At 52.8% G+C, this 27,367-nt stretch overlaps 2 long non-coding RNA genes across 2 annotated transcripts in view; one reads left to right on the forward strand and one right to left on the reverse strand.

The window, feature by feature from the left end:
- Positions 1-13: 13 nt before the first annotated feature.
- LOC138755004 (uncharacterized) overlaps positions 14-27,367 on the reverse strand; it is a 49,898-nt gene continuing 22,544 nt past the window's right edge. The window contains exons 2-3 of the long non-coding RNA XR_011351979.1: positions 1,695-1,910; positions 14-333 (exon numbers count right to left, since the gene is read on the reverse strand). This is a non-coding gene — a long non-coding RNA (uncharacterized lncRNA). The remainder of the gene's footprint in view (positions 334-1,694; positions 1,911-27,367) is intronic.
- On the forward strand, positions 11,015-15,802 carry LOC138755005 (uncharacterized). The gene is made up of 3 exons (XR_011351980.1): positions 11,015-12,462; positions 13,253-13,531; positions 15,270-15,802. It is a non-coding gene; the product is annotated as an uncharacterized lncRNA (long non-coding RNA).

Consider the following 27,367-nt stretch of genomic DNA (forward strand, 5'->3'; position numbering starts at 1 on the left):
TTGTTGGGCCCCACCTGACTGATACATTGCCACTTTAACCTGCGCCTCCCCATTCCCTGTGCGAATCTGTAGCCTTGTTTATAGGTTTAAAACACAAGACACTCACCCTGACCATTAAAGCGCTGGCCTCCAGACATATCTGTCCCTGTGGGGTGGTGCTGCAGTCCCAGTATCAGCCTTCCACTTCTCCCCAGCGAAGACGAAGAGGAAATGGGACAGTCGGAAAAGGTCGAACTTCAGATGCGTCCAGTGGGAGAGGGGAGAGCCTGGCCCGATTCACCCACAGGTCTCGCTCAGGGTTGCAAGTCCCTCCGGGAGCACTGACTGACAGGTCTGACCAATAAAACATATAATTACAGCCAGACTGTTAACCCGAGAGGGACAAAAATAGGAACTCGCAGAGAAATCTGCTATATTGTGGGGGGGTGGGGGGAATGGAACGTGACCATGCTGACATCAGTCTTGCTGGATGAGAGGGGCATTTAATTTCTGTCCCTGTGTTGAAATGTTGGAGTGAAGTAACAGAAAATGTTTCATTCAAGTTGCAACATTTAAGGAAGAACTGGTTACAATGTATCCACTTGGCCACATGTGGTCTCTGTCAGACTGAGTTTTTCAGATGTGGGAAACAAAAGGCCTTGGCACACTTCTCCAACCTTTTGTGTGCTGGTTTCAATATCCTCGCCTGAGAGAAGGGGGGGCGGGGGAGCATGAAGGAAAGAGAGAGGGGGAGGGAGAGAGGGAGGGGACAGAGGAGAGCTTGAGTGAAGGGAGAGGGGGAGAGATGGGGAGGGGGAGGTGACAGCGTGAGGGAAGGGAGAGGGGTAGAGGAAGGGGAAAGGGGAATGAGGGGGACAGAGGAGAGCGTGAGGGAAGGGAGAGGAGGAGAGGAAGGGAAAGGAGAGAGAAGGGGAAGGGAGAGAGAAGGGACAGAGGGGAGGAGAGTGTGAGGGGAGAGGAAGTAGGAAAGGGGAAGTGAAAGAGGGGAGGGAGAGAGGGGAGAAGAGAATCAGAGAGGAGAGAAGGGGATATAGAGGGGGAGGGAGGGAGGGAGGGAGAATCGGGGGGGAGGGAGGGAGAATCGGGGGGGAGGGAGGGAGAATCGGGGGCGGAGGGAGGGAGAATCGGGGGGCGGAGGGAGGGAGAATCGGGGGCGGAGGGAGGGAGAATCGGGGGCGGAGGGAGGGAGAATCGGGGGGCGGAGGGAGGGAGAATCGGGGGGCGGAGGGAGGGAGAATCGGGGGCGGAGGGAGGGAGAATCGGGGGGCGGAGGGAGGGAGAATCGGGGGGGGAGGGAGGGAGTATCGGGGGAGGAGGGAGGGAGAAAGAATCGGGGGAGGGGAGGGAGGGAGAATCGGGGGAGGGAGGGAGAATCGGGGGAGGGAGGGAGAATCGGGGGAGGGAGGAGAATCGGGGGGGGGGGGGGAAGAGAAAACCAGCAAGGGATGAAAGGAGAGGGAGGTCAGGAAGGGGAGCGAGAGGGTGGGAGGGGTAGAGGGGAGGTGAGAGTGAGAGTGTGTGTGTCTGTGTTTGTTCACACGCCTGTGTGCGCGCACGCATCGCGTGCGCGTGTCTATCCTCATTCCTCTGTGTCTCTCAATAAAATACAGGTTTTACCAATGCCGTTCGTCCGTTCCCCCCCCCCCCCCCCCCGAACGGAGACATTGCCCAAAGCTGAAATCACCCTGACTTACCTTACGGTGCTGAACCCTGGATGGCTGAGTTCAAACCCAAGAAGGAAAGGTTTTGCTTTAAAACCACAGCAGGGAGCCCTGCGCGAACTTGCCCGGAGACACTCCACTCACTGCCTCTCACAAGCTGCCTTGATTTCTTCTCCCCCTCTGCTCTCTCCGAGAAATTCATCAGAGGACAGACAAGAGATGTTCTCTGTTGTTGTCCTCCAAGAGTCTCTTCGAAACACACAAGAAAAGACGAAATGAGTCTCTTTTTCTCACACACACTAACACACACGAAGAATAAAGTCCTGGCCAGCTACCTCCCCCCCCTCTCCTACACTCATGGGCTGACGTCACGACAAGAACAGCCCATGAACGTCACACAGCCGGGATTCCCTCATTGCTGAGAGCAGGTCGCGTGTCCTCTCTGCTTCCTGCCACCGTCTCTCTCTCTTCCCCCCCCCCCCCCCCCCCCCCCCCCCCGCCTTTCACACTCTCCTTCTCCCTGGGCCCTGACCTGACCCCACGAGATTCCCACTTTCCCATCAGGTGGGATCCTATGGGGGGGGGGGGGGGAGAGAAAAAACACTCAATTCCTTTATAGTCACAGAGAAATTAAAAGAAACACCCATCGGCGGTAACGTGACACGAAATTTCCTTTCGTCAGCCCCCTAAGGCAGACAATCCGGCAGAAATTGCCCGGCACCCCCTTGCAGTCCGAGAAAGAGAAGCCGAAAGGAAGATCCTTTGGGGTCACCGTGCATTGGCCTCCAGCCCTCGCGCAGAGTACGGTCCAAACCACTGGTGAGCCCGGCGACGGGCTCAGGAAGCCCCTCATGCCCCGCTTCCGATACACGACCCTGAAAAATGCGCAGCTCAGGCCCTTTGGCCTGCGACTCGGTGCTGGCCGCAAGATTCAATTCATTGTCAGTGTAATATGACCCTATATTGTGTGAAATTGGCTCTCGCCGTCGGCAGATGCTCCTCTTACAGCCGGAGAAAGAGAAGCAGTGTCTCTTCCCGCCCCCACCCCGAGTCACAGAGTGTCCGTGGATTCGCCTCCAGCATTTCCGCGGCCACACTGACTCCAGTCCAAACCATCGGTTCCAGATCCGAGGTTCAGACGTGGTCAGGACCCCCCCCCTCAACGTCTTTGGACCCCTTCGCATCCCAGTTCTGATACATTACACTAAAAAAAGACACTACAGTACAGGTCATTCAGCCCGCGATGCTGTGCTGGCCCATATATTCTTAAACCTTCCCTACCTTGTAACCCTCTGTTTTGCTGTTATCCATGTGCGCGTTTAAGAGCCTCTTAAATACCACCCCCCCCCCCCCAACAATGTTCCAACCTCCACCAGCACTCCTGGCGAGGCATTCCAGCCCCCCACAACTCCCATGGGTAAAAACCTACCCTCCATGTCTCTTCTCCGAGTGCCTGGTTGACGTAGCGATCAGCGCCAAACTGTTACAGAACCAGCGATCGGGTCCGCAGTTCCAATCCTGCGCTGTCTGTAAGGAGTTCTCCCCGTCTCTGTGGGCTTTCCCCGGGGTCTCCGGTTTCCTCCCACCATTCAAACGTAACGGGGGGGGGGGGGGGAAGGGGGTGTCGGTTAATTAGGCAGCTCGTGGGCTGGAAGGGTCTGTAGGTCTAAATTTAAAATTAAACTTTCCTCCCCTCACCTTGCACAAGCACCCTCGGGTGGCCTTGGCCTTCCGATTAACCAACCCACCCCCCCCCCCCACCACCACCACCACCACTCCACCTACACCTCCTCACCGTGTGTGCCTCGTCTCCCTCCAGCCCCTCCCCATCTTTCCCCTCTGTCTGGCACCCATCATACACCACCACTCCCAGGGGCAAAACTCTCCCCACCATTGAAAACATCTACGGCGAACGTTGCCATCGGAGAGCGGCAGCGATATTCAAGGATCCCCACACCGCCCAGCACATGCTCTGTTCTCGCTGCTGCCGTCAGGAAAGAGGTCCAGGGGCCACAAGACTCACACCACCGGGTTCAGGAACCGCTCCACCATCAAACTCAATCAGGGACTCGTTTAAGGGCTTGTGCACTTAATTGATTTCCTCTCTGTATTGCACAGTCAGTTTGTTTACATGTTTTACGCTGCTTAGTTTATATTCTGCACTACCAATTAGTGGTAATTCTGCCGCGTCCGCAGGGAAAAAGAATCTCAGGGTTGTATGTGATATCACGCACGTTCTCCGATAATAAATCTGAAATCTGTTCCTCCTATCCTGTGAAGGCTGGCCCTGCCCCTCCCTGTCCCCTCGACAGCTCCTCGTGTCTCAAGCCTATGGAGGCCGCCCGTCAGGCAGATGGTGCTCACCTCTGCTCGCTGCCTTCTCCGCCGGCTCCTCAATGGGAGGTTGCCATCTGCCTCCCCCCCCCCTCCCCCAGCAGGATTGATCAGCGAAGGGGAGACCCTGTGTCTCCGGGACACATAGAAGGTCCTTCGGACCACAGTGCTGTGCTGACCTAATACCCTACTCAAACAACTGCCTGGACCTGGGGTGGCCAAACGTCCTGGACCAGGGATGGCCAAACTTGCTTAACACAACAGCCAGATACAGTAAACCTCAGACGTTTGAGATCTGCAAGACATGAAACTATATCACTGACACATTTCTATTCTTTAATACACATTTTTGATAAAACAATGTAATGGAAAAATATTAAGAAATACATGAATGTGAAAATATTTATTCATGAAGTTTATAAACTGGTGATTTACATTAGTTTCAATAAAGAGTCGAATTTGTGGACCAGTTTTTAGGGGAAAATTTAGGGGTTGAATGTTACATCCACACTACATCTGAAGGCAGTGAGTACCTGAGTCGTTTCAGATGTCGGGAGCTGGGCTGGGCAGCCAAGTCCGGGTGGTAAGCTCAAGTTCTGGATGTTGAGAGCTCGGCTGGGGCATCAGGAGCTCAGATGGATGAGCGGCTGGGTCGAGGACCTGCGGGAAGCTGGGATGGGATGGTGGTCGGGGTGAAGATCTGTGGTTGGGGCACTGGGGGCTTGGCTGGGAGTGCAGTCAGGATTGTACTTTCCCTCCGCTAACTCCACTGCCCGTGCCACAATCATGCCCAGCTTCTAACACTGCATGGCCAAAATACCGCTGTGAACTGTACCTTAAGGTCAAGGAGCTGCTTGTGGTTTGCGAGCTGCAGTTTGGCCTCCCTGGCTTAGAATTTCCCTCCTCAGTTCCATGGACATATTTGATTGTTTCTTAAAAGGCCCTCTCGACCCTGCCTCCACCATCGTTCCTGACCATGCATTCCACGCACCCACTGCTCTCTGTGAAAGGAACTTACCTTTGACACCCCTCCTCCTGGACTTACTCCTAAGCACCTTAAAATTACGCCCCCTCGTGTTAGCCATTTCACCCCTGGGGAAAAAGCCTCTAGCCGTCCACACCAACAACGCCTCATCTTGAACACCTTAATCAGGTCAACCCCTCATCCCACGTCAACCCAAGGAGAAAAGACCAGGTTCACTCAACATATCCACACGAGGTGCGCTCTCCAATCCAAGCAGCGTCCTTGTGATTCTCCTCTGCACTCTCTCTATGGCATCCGCATCTTTCCTGAAGTCTTCATCTTTGCCGCCTCCCCCTCCACCCTTGCTCCCCTCACTGACACACTCCGACCTCCCCCCCACCCCCTTCCTTTCCACCATGGGGAGCAGCGCAACACGGAAACAAGCTCTTCAGCCCATCCCTCCCTTGCTGACCCTGAATCTGCTCTGTTCTCGCTGCTGCTGTCAGGAAAGAGGTCAAAGAGGCCTCAAGTCTCACCCCACCAGGTTCAGGAACAGCAGCTCCCCCTCCACCGTCAGACTCACCAACGACAAACTCAATCAGGGACTCGTTTAAGGACTCTTACTTGTGCACTTTATTGATATTTTCCCTCTCTCTCTATATGGCAGTCAGTTTGTTTACATTTCTTTATTTGTTTACATGTGTACATTGAATACCAAATTTCTTTTGCATGACCAATTAGTGGTAATTCTGCCGTGTCCACAGGAAAACGAATCTTGGGGTTGTATGTGATGTCGTATGTTCTCTGACAATAAATCGGAAATCTGACCAGCCAAGTTACTCCAGCATTTACTGTGTGTTTTTACCACAATCACAGGGTCTGCAGCCTCTCGCTCTTCGCCAACAGCTACCAGGCCCTGAACCTCTGCTCATTACACCGATCAGGGACTGCTCCTATGCCACAAAAGGTATGTTTGCCATGGTAAACTTGGGCCATGCTGTTACAGCGCCAGCAATCGGGGTTTGAATCCCGCGCTGTCTGGAAGGAGTTTGCGTGTTCTCCCCATGTCTGCATGGGTTTTACCCGGGGGGGGGTCCGGTTTCCTCCCGTCCTTTAAAACGGACCAGGGATTGGAGGTTAATGGATGTAAATTGGGCGGCACGCGCTTGTGGGCTGAAAGGGCCTGTTACCCAGCTATATATTTAAATTTTAAATGTAAATTTAAATTTAAATTTCTCTTGCAGTAGAGATTAACATCACTTAATTTTGCTATTGCAATTTTCTTTCACTAAGTATCTGTTCTGCTGCAGACTATAAGACATATGAGCAGAAATAGGCCATTCAGCCCATTGAGTCTGCCCTGTCTTTTAACCTTGAGCCAATCCATTCTACCACTCAGCTCTACTGCCTGGCCTTCTCCCCGTAACCTTTCGTGCCTTGGGTAATCCTGTCAATCTCTGCCTTAAATCCACCCAATGACCCAGCCTCCACAACCATCCGCGGTCACAAATCTCACCCATTCACCGCCCTCGGGCTGGAGAAACGCTTCTGCATCGCTATTTCAAACAGGGATTTTCGCACAGGGTTTACACCGTACAGGGTGCACGACCATGAGCTCGCTACCTGCTGATCGCGGCGACCTCGCATAACCGGTCCTGTCACTTGGCCCTCTAAGATTGAACCAAGCTGGGAGAAGGAGCGGCCCAGGTCAGTCACCTCTTCCAGCTGGTCCTGTCGAGGGAAGAGATCCAGGAGGATCAGCGCCAGTGCCACCAGGCTGAGGAACAGCTTCTTTCCACAGGCAGCGAGGACACTGAACAACTGAAATGTACTGCTCACACTAACCCTCAGAGACTCTCGTATTCACCAAACAATATTTATTTATTTGTACATATGAATACTTAGAATGCTACAGCACAGAAAACAGGCCATTCAGCCCCTCTAGTCCATGCTGACCACCGGGATATGTACTGTATTTGTGTCCGGTTGTGTGTCTGCGTGTTTTGCCCACTCCAGCCGGATGGTATTAACATCAACTTCTCTGCTTTCTGCCAGCCCACTCCCCGTTCTCCCTCCCTTCCCCCATCCTTCCATCTCCCTCCCTCCAGCTCTCCCTCTCTGTTCACCGAGGATCGGACAACGCTGTTTTCTCGGTTTGCCCGTGTGTAGTCAGACCAGGGGCATGATGAGGGTGGGTGTCACCCGCTGCGGTAACTCATGGTGTCGCCAAACACCCCCTCCCCACTCCCCACAGACCTCCTTCCGTACCAGACCATAGGGAATCCTTAGCAATATGTTTTGTACTAATGTTACGTAATCCCCGTAGATCACTGAAGGTAACGGCAATCGTAGTGAGATTAAAATTAAAATTACTCCTTTAAATTACAATATCATGCGCACAGCATCAATGTATTTACAGTTATATTGTATCACAGGGTTAATGTGAAAATTTGGTAAGAAAACAATAGAATTCAAAATAAAAATGTTTAAGAACTACATCAAAATTATGTTAATTTTAACGTTAAACTTTATCATTACATGAGACACATCACTAATGGCCCCAATATTGTGGCTAAAATACCAGAACGTTTGACGAAAGCAGCGACTGTAAAAACACCGGCAGCAACAAAAACAACAGCGTTTGCTGATGGCCGTGTGCAGATAGAACCGCGGGACTCGAAGTGTTGTTGTCATCAGGTCATAACGATGACTCTGACCGGAGCACATTAGGCAGTTCAAAAAGGAAATGACATCGAGTTTTAGCCTTGTAGGGAGATTGATTTACATCAGCTGGGCTTACACTGTTTCATTGGGTTGTATAGACACACACACACACACACACACACACACACACACACACACACACACACTCATGCATACACACAAACTCACATATACACACATGCACTTACACACGTGTACACACACTAACACCTGCACACACACATGAACACACACACACCCACACCTGCACACTCCCACACCTGCACACACACATGAATGCACATACACATCTACACCTGCACACACATTCCCACACCTGCACACACACATGAACACACACACACGAACACACCTGCACACATCCACGCATGCACGCACACACAAACACATGCACAGACAAACACACACACACACACACACACACACTTGAACAGACAGCAGAGACATATGGGTAGGATGGTTTGTGGGGACACAGGAACAGAGGAGGTGGGCTGAAATCTGAAGCTGTTAGTGGTCACCATGGCATCAAGGGCCTCCATGGGGTACAACAACAGACGAAAGTGGCCCTGCCAAGGTAAGGCACCGCTCGAAACTGTTCTCAGTCTGCACGATTTCATTTGCTCCAGGCTTAGATTAAAATAATCACCTGTGCCCATGGTAACAGCAAACAGGATTCCTTCCCTGGAGGAGGGTGGGAAATCTTGGAGCAGGGAGGGGGTTAACTCAACATGGTGGGGGCGGGGGGGTAACAGGTTGGTGCTGGGTCAATGTGGATACTGCCTGCTCTGGGTGTAAGGGGCTGAGGAAGCCTGGGGGAAGAGAGGAGAGGGTGAGGGGAGGAGAAGGGAGAGGAGGGAAAGAGAGGGGAGAGAAGAGGAGGGAAGGGGAATGGAGGAGAGGAGAAGGGAGGTGAGCAGGAAGGAAGGGGAGGTAAGTTAGGGAGGAGACAGAGTGGAGGGAAGGGGAGAGAAGGTAGGGGAGGGGACGGACTGGAGGGAAGCAGAAGGAAGAGTCGGGGAGGGAAAGGAAGGGGAGGGAGGGGAGGGGAAACGGGGAGGAGGATAGAGCAGAGATAATGGTACGAAAGGGGAGGGGAGAGTGATTGGATGGAGGGAGGGGAGAGACATAGCAGGAATGAGAGGAAGAGGAGAGAGAGAAAGAAGGGACTGAGGAAGAAACATAGAAGATAGGAGCAGGAGTAGGTCATTCGACCCTTCGAGCCTGCTCCACCATTCAACGAGATCATGGCTGATCTTAAAGTTCAGTACCCCGTCCCCGCCTTCTCTCCGTAACTTTTAATACCCTTATACTGAAGAAATATATCTAATTCCCTCTTAAATATATTTAATGAACCTGCCTCTACTGCCCTCTGTGGCAAAGAATTCCACAGATTCAAATGGGTGGGTGAGAGAGATGAGGGGGGAGAGAGAGAGAGCAAGATGACAGAGAGAGAATGGAGAGAGAATGGGGAAGAGAGAAGGGAAGAGAGAGAGGAGAGAGAGACAGAGAGAGAGAGGTGGGGGGAGGGAGAGGTTTGAGGCCTACAAGACAGGCTTTGCTATTGTCTGCCACACAGAGTGTTTCCTGGGTCAGTGACTCTGCTTTGTCACCCATACAACACGTGCAAAGCCGCTTATGATCCACGGAACAAAGAGCTGGACAAGGGAACATTTTGCCGGAAGAGCTGACTGAAGCCATTAACCGTAGCAGAGACAGAGCTAATGTTGGGAATGCAGAGCAGCTTAAAACAAGTCCCTATGTACAGACCAGTCGCTGTCCTTCTCTCACACTCACACACATACACACTCTCTCACACACACACACACACATACACACACACACACAGAGACATCACACATACTCAAACACACACTCACAGACACACACTCACAAACACAGACACACACACTTAAACAGACACATAACACACACAAACACAGAGCACAGTAAAACACACATGGCCATAACCATACGCACACACACACTGACAAACACATATTCTCTCTCACACACACTCACAAACATATACTCTCTCACACACATTCACACACACTCTCAGACACATCACACACATACTCTCAGACACATCACACACATACTCTCAGACACATCACACACATACTCTCAGACACACACAGACACACACAAACAGACTCACACACACACTTGCATAGACATACACACTTAAAGAGACAAACACACACACAGACACATCACACACAAAGGCACACACACACAAAGGCGCACACACACACACACACACACACACACACACACACACACACACACACACTCACGCACACACAGACACACTCTCTCAGACACACACAAAGAGGGAGACCCACTCACAGCGCAGACAGACACGCGACATGGCCAGAACCGCACACACACACTGCGTGGGAAGTACTGCTGACTTGTCACCACCACCATCTGATGAGACATGGATGTTCAGCGTCCTGTTGAGGCTGTACGTCACGGTAACCAGACAAGTATTACTCAACCCCTTCCTGACTCACCACAGCTTCCACGAGCAGAGGAGGGAGTGGAACACTAGGAGGGTGGGACGTTTGTTTTATATTTCCACAGGTTGACATGGGAACTGGAGGTGCAGGCAGCAGGAGTGGGCAGAGGTGGGGACTATGTATGGGAGCGACGCCAGCTCCACAAGACCACACGCTAGCCACCGGGTCACAGTGAGAGCGGTGGAGCAGGGCCAGCTCATCCAGAACGAGAACAACTGGGCACAAGCTCACTATGGGAGGGGAGTAGAGGGGGGGGGTGCAAGATCCTGGTTCGATCCCCACCTCAGCGCTCTGTGTGTGTGTGTGTGTGTGTGTGTGTGTATCTGTGTGTGTCTATGTGCGTGTGTGTGTCTATGTGAATGTGTGTGTATACCTGTGTGTGTGTGTGTGTGTGTGTGTGTGTGTGTGTGTGTGAGAGAGGGGGGGGAGACTGTGATTGGGGATGAGACACTATTTGCTGGGGAGTGATGGTGAGGTGACTGGCCTTGTCCCGAGGGGGGCAAGCGATGGTGGGGTGACTGGCCCTGTCACTGGGGGGACGGGGAGCGATGGTGGGGTGACTGGCCCTGTCCTGGGGGGGGATGGGAGCGATGGTGGGGTGACCGGCCCTGTCCTGTGGGGTATGGGGAATGATAATGGGGAGACTGGTCTTGTCCCGGGAAGGGGATGGGGAGTGATGGTGGGATTACTGGCTCTGTCCCGGGGGGATGGGAGCGATGGTGGGGTGAATGGCTCTGTCCTGTGGGGTATGGGGAGTGATAATGGGGAGACTGGCCCTGTCCCGGGGAGGGGATGGGGAGTGATGGTGGGATGACTGGCTCTGTCCCGGGGGGATGGGGAATGATGGGCCCTGTGGGCAGCTGGGAATGGAGACTGCAGCCTCCATCCCCCAGGGAGCTGGCCATCCACCCTATCTAATCCTCTCAGAATCTTGTAGACCTCTATCAAGTCTCCTCTCATCCTTCTGTGCTCCAAAGAGAAAAGTCCCAGCTCTGCGAACCTGGCCTCATAACCTTGCCAATTAAAATCTTTAAATCTTTTTTAAAATTCATTTTTAAATCTAGACCCACTGCACGGTAACAGGCCCTTCTGACTTACGAACCCGCGCTGTCCAAATTTATCCAACTGACCTACAACCCCCATGGGTTTTGAAGGGTGGGAGCAAACCGGAGCTCCCCCCGAGGAAAACCCACCTGGACACGGGGTGAACGTACAAACTCCTTACGGTCCTAGTTGCCGGCGCTGTAATGGCGTTGAGCCAACTGCGACGCCAACCAGGCTGCCCCAAGCAACCTCCTGGAGAATCTCCTCTGCTCCCTCTCCACAGCTTCCACATCCTCCCTGTAATGAGGCGACCAGGCCTGAAATCAATTCTCCAAGGGTTGGCCCATCAGAATATGAGAGATGCTACTTGACAACGTTTTACAGGACCAGAGGGTCCCGTCTGGCTGCGTCACTGTGTGTGGGACGGTGGCCGCAAAGCATCGGACTGGAGGATCATCAAAGCAGCCGAGAAAATCGCTGGGGTCTCCCTCTCCTCTACCAACTATTTTAACCAGGACTGTTGCTTAAGTAAGGCTCAGAGAATTATCGAGGGCCCTTTCCATCCAGCGCCCAATCGGTCTCTGACCCACTACCATCAGGAAGGGGGTACGGGAGCATCAAGGCTGGGGAATAGCTTCTTCCCACAGGCTGTGAGATCAATGAATGGTGTCCTGTATCTGAGCAAATTGTCCCCAAATATTTACAAAAATTTATCTAAAAGTATATCTTTACGTGGATATGTGATTATTATGTTCCATGATCTGGAGAAATGTGGCTTTGTTAAGTTGTAATGAACTTGTAATTGAAGAGAGAGAATTGGAGGAGAGAGAGAGAGAATGAAGGAGGGAGAGAGGTAGGAGAGAGAAGGAGAGGGTGAGAGGAAGTGGGGAGAGAGAAAAAGAGAGGGGCTTTTGTTTCACAGAAATCGTTAATCTCCCTCCCCCACCTTTCTCAATCTATTTTCTGTTGGAGTCTCCCTTTACGACAACATTTCCCCGGGTCCGTCGCCTAAATAGGGGCTCAAAGACTGAATGGAGGAGCCTTTCCATCCAGGGAACAGGGTCTCTGACCCACCACCATCAGGAAGGAGGTGCAGGAGTGTCGGAATCAGGGTGGGGGAAGAGCATCTTCCCGCAAGCTGTGAGATCGATGAGTGGCATGTTGTTGAAAACACGCTGGAGGAACACGGCCAGTCTCGCAGCCTCCACGGGAGGTAAAGATATATTGCTGATGTTTTAGGCTGGAGGCCTTCCAGGAACAACTGAGTAAATCATCCCAAAACCTTTATATGTATTTATTTTAAATCAGAATTTGAAGCCTAAATGTGATCTCGGGGTTTGTACCTGCTGCTCAGAGATCCCCCATTAACACTCTATCTGCCTTCAACTTAGACCATGCCGAAATGAAGCACTTTTCTGGGTTAAGCTCCATCTGCCACTGGTCAGCCCAGAACCGCATCCTCTCAATGGTTCCCTGTACCCTCTGACAGCCCTCCACCGCACCCACAGCGTCATCCTCATCCGGGGGAAGTTTATAAAAGCCCACAGAGCATCAATCCCTGCGGCACACCGCTAGTCCCCGGCCTCCATGGGCTTTATACCCTTTGTACAGGAGTTTCAAGTCAACTCCGTGGGGCGGGGGTGGGGGACGACATCACCAAAGAGGTGTGTGGAAACTTCTACAGGGCCTGCCCATCTGGCCGGCTGCCTGGGGCGAGGGTGGGCATGGGCTGGAGAGGGGTTGTGAACTTGGGCCAGTGCCGCCAGTCTTCACTCCACCCAGGACATCGACAAGACAGCAGCCTCCGTCCTGAAGGCCCCCCCTTTAACTCTGCCACCATCAGGGAGGAGGTCCAGGAGCCTGAAGACGAGCACAAGGGCAGTTTCTCCCCCTCCGCCGTCGGGTTCTTGGACAGAGAACGACCCACAGACCCTGCCTCGCTTTTTATCCCCCTCTTCTTTTGCACCGATTTATTTACGGATTTACGGAAATTTAATTTACAGATGCCCAACGTGGCGGCAAAGGAACGAATTATGTCGCACTCGCTTGTGGCAATAAATCAGATTTGGACGCGGCAGCAATCGGCCTGAACCCCTCTTTGGGCAGGAGCACCATGGGGGTGAAGGTCACGGTTGCACCGACAGGGTCGATGTGGCTCAACCTCAAAGATCCCATTCGCCCGTCTCCCTGCCACCTGTAATTCTTCCACCAATGTCCTGGCGGAGCGCGGAGCCCAGTGGTTCCGGGATCAACGACAGGCAAAGAGCGACGCACAGGATCCCGTAAGTAGAAAGCACACTGCGACGCAGAGACAGCCCCCTTCGGCCCATCTAGCCTGTGCCAGCCTGGTTTACTCTGCCTAATACCACTGATCTGTGCCATCCCCCTAACCCCCCCCCATCCATGTCCCTGTCCAAGTTTCACTTGTGTATCAAGCCCACATTCACCACCTCGAGGGGCCGCTTGTTCCATCCCACCCCTCTCCGCGTGAAGTTCCGCCCCTAAACCTCTCCTCTTTCACCCTTAACCCATGCCCTCTGGTTCCTGTCTCACCCAACCTCAGTGGAAAAAGCCTGCTGGTGTTTACTCTCTATAGATTGTACACCTCTCTTGCATCTCCCCTAATTTTCCTACGCTCCAAACCTCCTTGACCTTTCCCTTACGGACAACTTGTGCTGATGCACGGGCTTCGCGCAGGCTTCAGCGGTTCGAGGGAGGAGAACACCACCCACCACTTTAAGTCGAATCACGTGGCTGTTAACATGGTGTTGATTGTGTTACTTTGTATGGGGCTTTAAATGTTTCTCTTACGTACCCTGGTAACCGCGCCTCCAAAGCGTAAATTGGATAGTGATGCATCAAAGGAATGATAAACGGTCACGATTGAAAATAGGGTGGAAACAACAAAGCAATAGGAAAGAGGTGAAATGCCATTGGTCGTTGGAAAAGTGTTAGGCTGCAGCCGGTCAATGATCGGAACAATTTTAAAGGATAAAGTGAGAATAATGGAGCCTGTGAAAGGCTCTGCCCCGATGAAAGGTCTTGCCTGATGAAAGGCCTGACCTGATGAAAGGACCTACCCTGAGGGAAGGCCCTGACCTGATGAAAGGCCCTGCACTGAGAAAAGGCCGAGGAAAGGCCCTGCCCCGAAGAAAGGCCCTGCCCCGATGAAAGGCCCTGCCCCGATGAAAGGCCCTGCCCCGATGAAAGGCCCTGCCCCGATGAAAGTTACAATTATTACAAAGCCACGGAGTGATTTAATTATTGAAGTGGAAAGATCATAGAATATTCAGCAGAACACAGGCCCTTTGGCCCGTGATGTTGTGCTGATCAATAAATTCCTTCCTAAAAAAAGTACTAAACCTTCTCTACCCCATAACCCTCTATTTTTCTTCCATCCATGTGCCCGTCTAAGAATATTCTAAAAGCCGCCAACGTTCCAGCCTCCACCACCATCCCCGGTTATGCATTCCAGCCCCCACAACTCTCTGTGTAAAAAAAAACATACCCCTGACGTCTCCCCTAAACTTCCCTCCCTTCACTTTGTACGGACATCCTCTGGTGTTTGCTGATCCCGCCCTGGGAAACAGGCGCTGGATGTCCAACCTGTTTCTGCCTCTCAGAATCTTGTGGACCTCTATCAAGTCTCCTCTCATCCTTCTGTGCTCCAGAGAAAAGTCCCAGCTCTGCGAACCTTGCCTTGTTTCCCAATCCAGGCAACCTCTTGGTGAATCTCCTCTGCCCCCTCTCTCTTCCTGTAATAAGGTGACCAGAACTGAAACACGATACTCTTAGTGGGGTCTCACCAGAGATTTGTAGAGTTGCCACATGACCTCTTGACTCCTGACCAATGAAGCCAAACATCCCATAAGCCTTCTGAACTACCCTATCAACCTGGGTGGCGACCTTGAGAGATGTAGGGATTTGGACCCCAAGGTCCCTCTGTTTATCCTCGCTCTTAAGCAAATGACCATTAACCCTGTAACTCAGCCTTTGATAATTTGGTTTGTTGATCAACAGCAGCCAACCTAATACAGAGAAGATTCATCAAAGTTTACCGCCCAGCTCCCGAGGGCCTCACCTGTGCCACAGACCCACTTACAATGGGAAAGAATCTTTATGCCAACCTCCTGACGCAATGTCAATGACCACAGAAGAATCGAGGTGGTGAAACCGATCTGCAGACTGGAGCACCGACCACCCTCGTCAATGGATCCTGGCACAGGAAGACAGGGGAGCGCATGCAAGTGGTAATGAGTATGACCAGTCTTGGGCCACATGTCCAGCCGGAAGTAGACATTGAGTCCAATAGTTTTAGCTTAGAAAGGTAGACTATATACCAAGACAAACATTTGACTGACTGACTCTACTGTATGGACCTCAGAATCAGAATTTATCATCAAGAACCAAGCCATAAAATTTGGTGTTTTGCGGCCGCGTCACAGTGGAAACATTCATGTTATGAATAATCTTACAACACTATATATATATTTTAAAAAATGCGCAAAGAGTGAAGCCGTGTCTATGGTTTATTGATTGTTTGGGAATCTGATGGCCGTGAGGAAGAAGCCGTCCTCGTGCTCGTCTTCAGGCTCCTGAATCTTGTCCCTGATAGGAGAGAGTGAAGAGGGCACGGCCTTAGTGGTGGTGGGGGTCCTTAAGGATAGAGGCCATTTTTTTTAAAGACACCGCCTCATGTCGATCTCCTCGATGGAGTGAAGAGGGCTGCCTGTGATGTCGGAGGCCGAGTTCACGATCCTCTGGGGTTTATTCTTGCCCTGAGGGTTGGTGCCTGTGTACCAGGCAGTGATGCAACCAGCAAGAATGCTTTCCACGGTCCACCTGGAGATGTTTACGAGAGTTTTCTGTGACATCCCAAATCTTCTCAGACACCCCACCAAGTCTAGCCACTGGCGAACCTTCTTTGTGATTGCATCAACGTGGAGGCTCCAGGCCAGATCAACACCCAGGAATTTGATGTTCTTGACCTACAGTCTTGTTCCGACTTACATACAAATCCAAATAGAAAAGCTGACGACTGCCTGGACCTCAGTTCTTGAAGTCCCAGCAACATCCTAGGAAATCTCTCGGCACCCTGTCAGTCTTACTGGTCTCTTTCCTGGAATTGGGTGACCAAAACTGCACATAATGCTCCAAATTTGGCCTCACCAATGACTTGTACAACTTGGGCCAAAGATCCGGTGAGGGAGGGAGGGGAGAGGGTAACAGATAGAGGAGGGGGAGTGAAGGTGAGATGGGGAGAGTGGATAAATGGAGGGAGTGAGAGAGAGGGAGGGAGAGCAGTGACTGAAGGAGGGTGACACAGAGAGAAGGCAGGGTTGGAGAGAGGGTGAGTGGAGGGTGAAGGAGATGGGGGAGTGGTGTGGTAGAGAGTGGGGAAGAGTAAGGAGGAAGAGAAGGGTGTGGAGTGAGAGGGGGGGAGTGGGAGAGAGGGAGGAAGAGTGAAGGAGAGAGATTGAGAGATAGAGATGATAAAGAAGTGAGAGGGGTGTGGAGAGAGGGAGGGAGCGTGAAAGAGAAGCGAGTGGGAGTGGTGAGGGTGGGAGAGGGAGGAGAGAGGGTGGGAGAGAGAATGAAGTAGTGAGAGGGGTGGGGAGAGAGGGACAGTGTGAAAGAGGTGAGAGAGTGGGTGGTGAGGGAGGGAGGGAGAAGGAGCAGAGAGGGTGGAAGAGAGGTTGAAGATTGAAAACTTGGCAGAATGGTGCCCCAACAACAACTTCGCGCTCAACATCACCAAAACCACAGAGCTGATTGTTGACTTCAGGAAGGGAAAGCCAGAGGTAGATGATCCAGTGATCACTGGGGGATCAGAGGGGGAAGCACATTTAGGTTCTTGGGAGTCACTATCTCGGAGGATCTTTCCTGGACTCAACACACCAAAGGCATCATGAAGAAAGCATGTCACCATCTCTACTTCCTCAGAAGTTTGTTGAGGTTCAGTACAACACCAGAAACCCTGGTAAATTTCGACAGAGGTGCGGTAGAAAGTGTGCATCATGCCCTGGTACGGGGACACTGATACCCCTGAGCGTAAACCCACTGCCAAAGATAGTGGACACAGCCCAAGACATCACAAGCAAAACCTTCCCCACCATCGAGAACATCTACGGGTGGTCACTGCTCTTGGAGAGAGGGGGAATGGGAGAGAGGGAGGAAGAGTGAAGGAGAGAGATTGAGAGATAGAGATGATAAAGAATCCAGCACATGCTTTGTTCTCGCTGCTGCCATCAGGAAAGAGGTCTCGGGGCCACAAGATTCACACCCCCAGGTTCAGGAACAGCCATTCCCCCTCCACCATCAGACTCCTCAATGACAAACTCAATCAGGGACTCGTTTAAGGACTTGCACTTGTGGTCTTTATTGATTTTCTGTTTGTTCTCTCTGTATCGCACAGTCAGTTTGTTTACATTCGTTATCTGTTTACGATTCTTTATGTGTTTATATGTTTACGCTGTGTCCAGTTTATCTTTTGCATGACCAATTAGTGGTAATTCTGCCGTGTGCACAGGGAAAGGAATCTCAGGGTTGGATGTAATGCCGCGTATGTTCTCTGACAGTAAATCTAGAATCTGAGAGGGAGTGTGAAAGAGAGGGGGAGGGTGGGAGAGGGGGGTGTAGAGAAGAGGGGTTTGGAAAGTCCCTCCCCACTACCCAAAGGTGCTTCCTGCAGTTCTGTGAATCCATTAATGTCTGAGTGTTAACGGGAGCTGGGTGTCCACGACCTGGAGGACACTAACTGTCAGGCAGCTCCCGTTCTCTCTCTCTCCAACGTTCAGGCCAAAAAGCCTCTTGCCGTTAACCCTTCCAGCGCCAGTTTTGACCTACTTGTCTTGGCCGACGGGTGCGGTAGCCCTCGCCCTGCATCAGCCTCGCCTTCCACTGCACCCTCATGATGGTGAGGGAGCTTCCCCCACGAAGTGGGTGGGGGAGAGGTGGGGGGGACGCGAGTGGGATGGGAGAGTTGTGGGAAAGCTCAGAGGCAGCCGGAGGGAAAGATCGGCAATGAGAGAGGAAGGGGGTGGGGAATGGAGCAAGGGGGTGAGATGGGGAGGAGAGAGAGGGATGGGCACAAATAAGGGGAGGGAGAGGGGAGATTGAGGGAGGAAGGGGGGTGACAGAACAGGGAAGAGGAGGAAGATAGGAAGGGAGAAAGGAGTGGGAGAAGGATGGAGAGGGGGAGAGAGGGAGTCAGAGAGATGAGGGAGTGGGAGGAAGGAGGGGAAGGGGAGGAGGGGGGAAGGGAGAATTGGTGGGGAGGGAAGGGAGGGGAGTGAAGGAGGGGGTAGAAGAGAGGGGAGAACGAGGGGAATGGTGATGGAGGGAGGGAGGAGAAGGAGGGGAGGGAGAGAGGGGGAGGTATAGAGGGGGAGGGAGAGAGAGGGGAAGGAACATCAGGGAAGAGGAGAGAGAGGGGGGGATGATCGAGAGGTAAAGAGGCCAGGGAGAGAGGGGGTGGGAGGGATTGGGGAGGAGAGAGGGTGGGAAGGAGAGCCGGAGAGGGGGAAGGAACATTGGGGGAGGGTGGGAAGAGAAAGGAAGTGGAGCATGGGGAGAGGAGGAGGGGAGAGGGAGGAGATGTGTGCACAGGTTACTGCAAGCTTACCCGCCCTGGCTGGCCCCAGGCAAGGGAGTCTCTGGACAGTTTACTTTTGGAATGAAGCAGCCACCCAGCTGAGGGCAAGGAGGAGAGGCTCCTTCCATTAATCCTTACCCTGGCCCAGGTGGCATTGGCCCCCAAGCTGTCACCTGCCCACTCTGTTCCCGGGCTTGCTCTCTTCCTTTGGTACTTTGCCCTCTGACAGCCGGCCTCTGTCCTACAGAATCAAACTGCATGGAGCAGGCTCTTTGGCCCATCACGTCAGTGCTGACATTCTCGGCTAACCCCATTGGCCGGCCCTTGGTCCATCTCACGTCCAAAGGCCTGTGAAGCATTGGCAATGTAGTTGTTTCCTCAACTTACTCTGGGAGCACTCCCTGCACTCCTCCATCAGTCCCAGGCTAACCCCACACACTCCCCACAGCCCCACGTCGATCCCCACACTGATCCTACTTCCCTGCTCTCTCCCTACAGCCCTGTACCAGTCCCCACACTGATCCCACCATCCCGCTCTCTCCTCACAGCCCTATACCAGTCCCCACACTGATCCCACCGTCCCGCTCTCTCCCCACAGCCCTGTACCAGTCACCACACTGATCCCACTGCCTCGCTCTCTCCCCACAGCCCTGTACCAGTCCACACACTGATCCCACTGCCCCACTCTATGTGCACATTTCCCTTTCACTTCTGCGCTCCCACGGAAACGAGCAGGAAACAGATTTCTGGAAGGCTGTAGAACTGCTGACCCAGATGTTCAGCCCGTGTCCGGCGTAACCATGGCACTTTTGGGGGGGATGTCAGCTGATGGGATGAGGCTGGAAACGAATCCCCATTCACCAAGGGCATCCTCTTTAAATGTCGAGACACAGCTTGGTAACAGGTCCTTACAGCCCAGTAGGCCTTGCAGCCCAAATACCCCCACCCAGCCCCTATATGTTCTGGGTGTCGGGAAAATGAGGGGAGACTTGGCAGAGGTCTACAAAATCAGGAGGGGTATAGACAGAGGAAATGCGATGGGGAGAGGGGTGCAGGTACAGGCTCAAGGGCTGCAAAGGCCTGTTACGGTGCTGTTTGTTAAATTTAAATTTTAAAAATAGGAACAAAGGGGAAGTTAGGGGGAACTTTTTCACAGAAATTAGAGGGAGTGGAATGAGCTGCCAGCTGAATGGTGAATGCGGGCTCGATTTTATTATCTAAGATGAATTTGGACAGGTACATGGATTGGAGGGGCATGGAGGGCAATGGGCTGGGTGCAGGTCAGTGGGACTAGGCACAGACTAGAAGGGCCTGTTTCTGTGCTGTAGTGTCCTATGCTAGGTAACCGAGGAAACCCACGCAGACACAGAGAGAACGTACAAACAGCCGGCGCAGGTTGCTACCACCAGGACAGCGTTGCACTATCGGAGCCCCTTGGCGGAACTCCAGGGGCTCAAGGAGATGTTCGCTCCCCGGGAACGAGGCCATCGTCAACCACCATGCAGTTCACGTGGGCGGGGGCGGGGAGAAGAGATCCATGCCCCATCCCCTGACCCGCCCCACTTCCCCCCTCAGGCCCATGACTTGGCATCTCAGGCCCACGAGGCTCTGGCAGCTAGCGGAAAGGCCTCTTCGGGATCAGCGAACAACCCGGTGTGGAAGGCGTAGTACCGCAGGGTTCCGTGTACCCGCTTCCCCGAGCCAGTGCACCGGCACCCCGGCTACCCTATCGCCGCCACAGCTGGGAGGAGCCGGTGCACCCTGTGTATGTGGAGCGTGTGAAGGTGCAGCCCCTCTTCGCCCACCTAAAGGGGCTGCTCCTCAAGTTTTGGTGGCATTTCACCCCATGTTCCTAATCACGGACACCCTGTGCAGAGGGTTTGGGCGGGGGGGGGTGGTGTCAGGTCCTCAGAGGGAAGTCAGGCACTCAGAGGGGTGGTTAAGCGCTGTGAGGGGGCAAGGACATTCAGAAAGGCTCCTTGTTAAGTCACGTTTTGTTATCTAATTGCACAACTCTACAAATCTCTGGTGAGACCAAATTTATAGGGATCAGTTCTGGTTACCTCATTACAGGAAGGATATGGAAGGCATAGAGTGAGGGCAGAGGAGATTCACCAGGATGTTGCCTGGATTGGGCAACGAGTCTTACAAGGCCAGGCTCGCAGAGCTGGGACTTTTCTCTTTGGAGTGTAAAAAGATAAAGGGAGACTTGATAGAGGTTGACGAGATTCTGAGAGGGCGGACAGCCAGCTCCTGTTTCCCAGGGTGGGATCAGCAAACACCAGAGGACATCCATACAAAGTAAAGGGAGGGGAGTTAGTGGGGACGTCAGGGGGAAGTTTTTTTTACACAGAGAGTTGCGAGGGGCTGGAACGCCTCACCCAGGGGTTGTGGTGGAGGCTGGAACATTGGGGACATTTAAGAGACTCTTAGACGGGCACATGGATGGAAGAAAAAGAGGGTTACGGGGTAGGGAGGCATAACATTGAAGGACAAAGGGCCTGTACTGTGCTGTTCTATGTTCTACTACCCGATGAAACAGCGTTCTCCGGTCCTCGGTGCAAAACATGCAGACACACATCCAGACAACACACGCAGGACAGGTATTTATCTATACAAATAAATAAATATTGTTTCATGAATACAAGAGTCTCAGAGGGTCAGTGCGAGCAGTTCCTTTGGTCATTCACCATTCTCACTGCCTATGGGAAGAACCTGTTCTTCAGCCTGGCGGTGCTGGCACTGATCCTCCTGGATCTCTTCCTCCAACGGGAGCAGCTGAAAGATGCCGTGTGCGGGGTGGAAGGGAGTCCTCAATGATTTTGGGCCTCTTCACTTCCCCTCACCCCGTTCTCTCTCTCTCCCTTTTCTCTTCTTCTCCCCCTCCCTCTTTCTCCCCTCTCCTTCATTCTTTCCCCTCTGACCTGTCTCCCTCCCTCTCTCCCCATCTCTCAGCCACCTTCCCTCTCTCCCTGCCCCTCCCTTGCTCTCTCTCCCACCCCCTCTCTCTCCCCCATAGGTGTATCTAAGACACGGCAGCCATGGCACATGCCTCGGGCGCCACTTGAAGGGGTGGGGGGAGGGATGGGAGGAGGGGCTTTGGCTTCTTTCCTTGCCCGTTGATTTGCTCGGCAGCCCAGGACTGTCAGCCCCTGGGGGCATCCGCGTGACAGGTGTTGGGGGGCTCGGAGCAACGCAGCAGGGTGCGGTGGGGGAGGGGCCGAGGGCCACAGTGGAGCTTGGCCTTGGGTTCTGAAGTGAGTCGCCTCACCGCCGCCCCTCGCTCCCTGCCCGAGAACTGGGCCTGCACCCGTGTCCTGGTGGCTGCCGGCCTCGCCGCCTCCCCTCTCCACGGTGCCGTGCAAATGCGAGCAGACCGCCCGTGGTGCTGGGTGAGTTGAGGGGGGGGGAGTTTCTCTTCTTCCGCGGTCTACACTCGCGTTTACAGTGTTTCTGAGTACGAGCATCAGCTAAAACACCAGAACATTTGACAAAAGCAGTGACTGTAAAAACATCCAGGCTTTTTATAATAAGTTGTAATCTAAACTTGTGCAAAGCGATTTTTTAAAATGTATTTTCACATGGTTAGGTATCGAACACACAGTTGGGGGTCATCTTGATGGTGAACAGGCTCCTAATCAAAGCCTGCACATTGGAGACCAGAACATAGAACTGAAAAATGTTGAATTTTAGAATTCAAATGATTCTGTCCGTGGTTTGTAATTGTTGAGTTGAAATCTTCACATATCACTGGGCATTGAGCAATGGCCGCCTTCATTACCCACACGCAGCTGGGATTGCTCTGCCAGCGCTACAGAAGTGCAGAGAGGTTCCGGCTGCGGGGGGTGGCGAGGATTATGGGTAAGGAAGGTGGCCATTTTGCCCGCGGGGGCTGCAGCCAGGAATGATAGGTCAAAAGCATGAGGCTTGGGTCGCACAAACGTGAGTGTCCCATGTCTCTGTGCCTGGGAATAATAATCCTTGGGGTGGTTCATAATCAAGGGCTCTGTTAGTGAGGTGGGGAGCGAGAGGAGGAAGGGAGTAAGTGCGGGAGTGAGAGGAGGGGAAGAGAAAGGAGGTGGGGAGCCAGTGAGAGGAGGAGGGGAGTCAGAGGAGGGGGAGCGAGGGGAGGGAGCGAGAGGAGGGGAGCAAGAGGATGGGGAATGGGGAGGAGGGGGAATGAGAGGAAGGGGAATGAGGGGAGGGGGAGCAAGAGGAGGGGGAGTGAGTGGAGGGGAAGCAAGAAAGGGGAGCGAGGGGAGGGGGAGTAAGAGGAGGGGGAATAAGAGGTGGAGGGGAGTAAGGGGGGAGTGAGAGGAGGGGGAGCAAGAGGATGGGGAATGAGAGGAGGGGGAACAAGAGGGTGGGGAATGAGAGGAGGGGGGAGTGAGAGGAAGGGAGGACCCCCCCTTTGCTCCCCTGGGAACTCTGTTCCTCCCTCCCACTATGAGCCAGTGGGCTAATTACCAATGAGAGGTAGAATCTGTGGGGGTGGGAGAGCAGCTGACGGAGAATGATGGGGGATGGGGGTGGCGAGAGAGATTGACGGTGCCCAATGACCCAGTCTCCGACCTATCGGCAGAAGCTGACATTAGGCGAGTTCAGATCTCCCCTCTCGCTGGCCTGGAACAGGAGCCCCTGCAGACGAAATGCTTGCGACGCATTTTAACACAGCAGCCTCGATCAATTTGGAAATAACCCCTCCGCCGTCTCCCTTCGTCTCCCTAAGAAGGGGTGGGAGCTCACCCTTCCCTCGCTCTGCACAGATACCCCCATCTCACGCGATACACCATTTTGTAAAGAGTGACAGAGCACGGCACGGTTCGTGCATGGCTGTTACCGCGCCAGTGACCAGGGTTCGAATCCCGTGCTGCCTCTAAGGAGTTTGCTCTCCCCGTATCGGCATGGGTTTAGCCTGCGGGCTCCGGTTTCCTTCCACCCGCCATTAAACATACAGAGTTGTAGGTGAATTGGGAGGTGCGGGCTCGTGGGCCAGAAGGGCCTATATGTCAAAATTTAAAATGGTAACTCCCTATAATATTTAGAAGGTATTTTTGCACTTCAAACTCCTGATGAAGCTGAGGATAGATCTCTCGGCCACAACCTCTCTCTCTCTCTCTCCCTCCCCCCTCTCTCTTTCTCACATCCCCCTCTCCCTCTCTCTCTTTTTCTCCCCCTCTCCCTCTGCCCCCCCTCTCTCTCTTTCTCTCTGTGAAATACCCCCGCTGAAGGGGAACCCCAAGTGATGTCAGTGGTGTCTCTGCTGGTGACGTTGGATATTCCTGGACGTCCCACTGTGGGGTAGGGTGCAGCGAACGAGTTTGCTTGCCTCTCACGCAGTTGTTTTGCTGAACATTTCTGAGATAGTGACGTTGATTGTTTTCAAGTCTCGTAGGGCTACCCCACAAACCCCAACCCACCTCCCCCACCTGTCACCTGGTCTAGGGTGGGGTCTCATATCTTGGGAGTTACATCCAGGGGCCAACTGAATGAGAAGCTCCTTAACCCACGAGTTAGGCTCTTCAACATGGGGCCGGGGGGGTAGAACATAGAACACTAAAGCACAGTACAGGCGCTTTGGCCCTTGATGTTGTGCTGACCAATGTATTCCTCCCAAAAGATATACTAAACCCTCCCTAACCCCCGTAACCCTCTATTTTTCTTCTATCCATGCGTCTGTCTAAGAGTCTCTTAAATGCCCCTAATATTCCAGCCTCCACTACCCCCCCGGCAAGGCATTCCAGGCCCCCACAACTCTCCCTGGCAAAGTATTCCAGGCACCCACCACCCCCTGTGTAATAAAACTTACCCCTGTCGTCTCCCCTAACTTCCCTCACTTCACTTCCCACCCTGGCCGTCCACCTCAGAATCTTGCCTCTCAGAATCTTGTCGACCTCTGGAGTTTGCTGATCCTGCCCTGGGAAACAGGCGCTGGCCGTCTGCCCTATCTAAGCCTCTCAGAATCTTGTCGACCTTGATCAAGTCTCCTCTCATCTATGCTCCAAAGAGAAAAGTCCCAGCTCTGCCAACTTGGCCTTGTAAGACTTATTTTCCAACCCAGGCAACGTCCTGGTGAATCTCCTCTGCCCCCTCTCCACAGCTTCCACATCCTTCCTGTAACGAGGTGACCAGAACTGAACACAAGTGTTGGTCTCACCAGTATGGGGACTGACTCGGGATGTGGGGAGAGAGTGGGACAGTGGGATCAGTGTGGGGATTGGTACAGGGCAGTGGGGAGAGCGCGGAGCAGTGGGATCAGTGTGGGGACTGGTACAGGGCTATGAGGAGAGAGTGGGGCAGTGGGATCAGTGTGGGGACTGACACGGGGCTGTGGGGAGAGAGTGGAGCAGTGGGATCAGTATGGGGACTGGTACAGGGCTGTGGGGAGAGAGTGGAGCAGTGGGATCAGTATGGGGACTGGTACAGGGCTGTGGGGAGAGAGCAGGGCAGTGGGATCAGTGTGGGGACTGGTACAGGGCTGTGGGGAGAGAGCGGGGCAGTGGAATCAGTGTGGGGATCGACATGGGGCTGTGGGCAGAGAGTGTGCAGTGACAATATTGAATTCGTGCCCTTAACCCTCACATATGCGCCAACCGAAGGCCAATATGCGAACCCACCATGCGTGCGCCATCCTGTATGGGCTCATGTGCACAAGAATCAAGATGGCCACACTCACCCTGCAGAACCCCGGGACGCCGACTAACAAGGCAAGTCCACGCATTTTGGCTCTTACGTGCCCCGTATCCCGGTTATAGTTTGTCACATACAACATAAACTGCGTGAATTTTATATTTTTTCATCTATATATGTTTTTAAAATTCAGTTGTATGTGCGGATGGACGCAAGGGGCATAGGTCGCAAGTCGGGGAGTACTGTGTGTTAGGTCTGGTTGTGTGTCTGCGTGTTTTGCACTGAGGACTGGAGAACACTCTTTTGTCGGGTTGTACTTGTACAATGAGCCTGTGCTGCGCTGGAATGTTGCATGGGTGAGGTCACTGTGGCAACAGGCCACAGAAAGGTGGTAGTTCAGCCCCAAAGGCAGAGGGAAGGTGCCTGATGAAGTGCCGGCTCTCACTGACGGGAGGAGGCCGCCCCAGGAGCAGATCCGGTTGGACGTGGAGGAGACGCGCCCTCTCCCCCCCACACCCGGGATGTCTGTCTGCGGCTCCGCATGGCGGTGAGCGGTGGGGGGGGGGGGGGAGGGGGGTGGGGTGGGCAGATGAGACTAGGGGACCCAGGGAGTCTCGGATGACTGTAGAGGTGAACAAGAGAGTCGCCGGAAAGCTGGAGCAATCGAGGGCCAGAGGAACTCAGCGGACCAGGGAACTCGGGTTGGTGTCACCCAGTGCAGTAACTCATGGTGTCATCAACCCCTCCTCCACCCCCCCACATGGCCCTCCTCCCATACCAGACAATCCAGAATACTTAGTAATGTGTTTTGTACTAATGTGACCGGTAAATCGTAATTCCCATAGATCACTGAAGGTAACGGCAATCGTAGTGAGATAAACAACCAGCAACATTAAAATTACACCTATAAATTACAATATGTGCAGCCTCAATGTATTTACATTTACATCATGTCATGGGGTTAATGTGAAAATTCAGTAAGAATGTATTAATTACCACTTGATTCTCAAAAAATTATTGATCTCTTTTCTAACGACCCCAATATATTGTGGCTAAAACACCAGAACATTTGACAAAAGCAGCGACTGTCAAAGCACTGGCAACAGCAAAAACAACAGTGCTTGCTTGTGCAGACGGAATCATAGGACTCGAGCGCCATTGTCATCGGGTCATAACAATGGCTCTGACTGGAGTGCGTTGGACGGTTAAAATAATAAATTGTAGGGAGATTGATCCACGTCAGCTGGGCTTATGGAAAATAGTTTTGTGGTTAGACAGGGATATTTTTATTAAAAAGTAAGAAATTTCTGATGAAACACTGGACAGAAATTTTATAGACAGTCATTTTGATGTCATCGCCCCTCCTCCCTGGATGGTGTCACTCAGTGTGGACTGCACACCACCTCCCCCCCCCCCACCCCGCCAGTGGGAGATAGGAGATAGGCCACGTGTTGGGTTCCGCTGCTTCCAGGGCCAGAGCACAACAGCTTGGTGACATTGAGTCACCCTAATTCTGCCAAATAAACACCCACTCTCTACAGTAAATGGGTGACAAACTTTTTACCTGCTGAATAACCAATGGCTGTGTACAGTTACATAATGAATAACCCTTTCCCTGCTCGATAATCGGTGACTCTGAACTGTTATACAGAGATTAACCCTCTCCTTGCTGAAGAACCAGCTTTATACAATTCCCCTTCCCTGCTTGATAAACAGTGGCTGTGCACCATTACACAGTGATTAACCCTTTCCTTGTTCAATAACACTGGACAACAAAGACTTTGCTTCTAATTTAACTAAAATTTTTTTAAAAAATTTAGACCCACAGCGCGGTAACAGGCCCTTTTGACCCACGAGGGACAGTTACAGACCTACAAACTCCTCAGTACGTTTT

The sequence above is a fragment of the Narcine bancroftii genome, chromosome 2, assembly GCF_036971445.1.
Source record: "Narcine bancroftii isolate sNarBan1 chromosome 2, sNarBan1.hap1, whole genome shotgun sequence".
NCBI lineage: Eukaryota > Metazoa > Chordata > Chondrichthyes > Torpediniformes > Narcinidae > Narcine > Narcine bancroftii.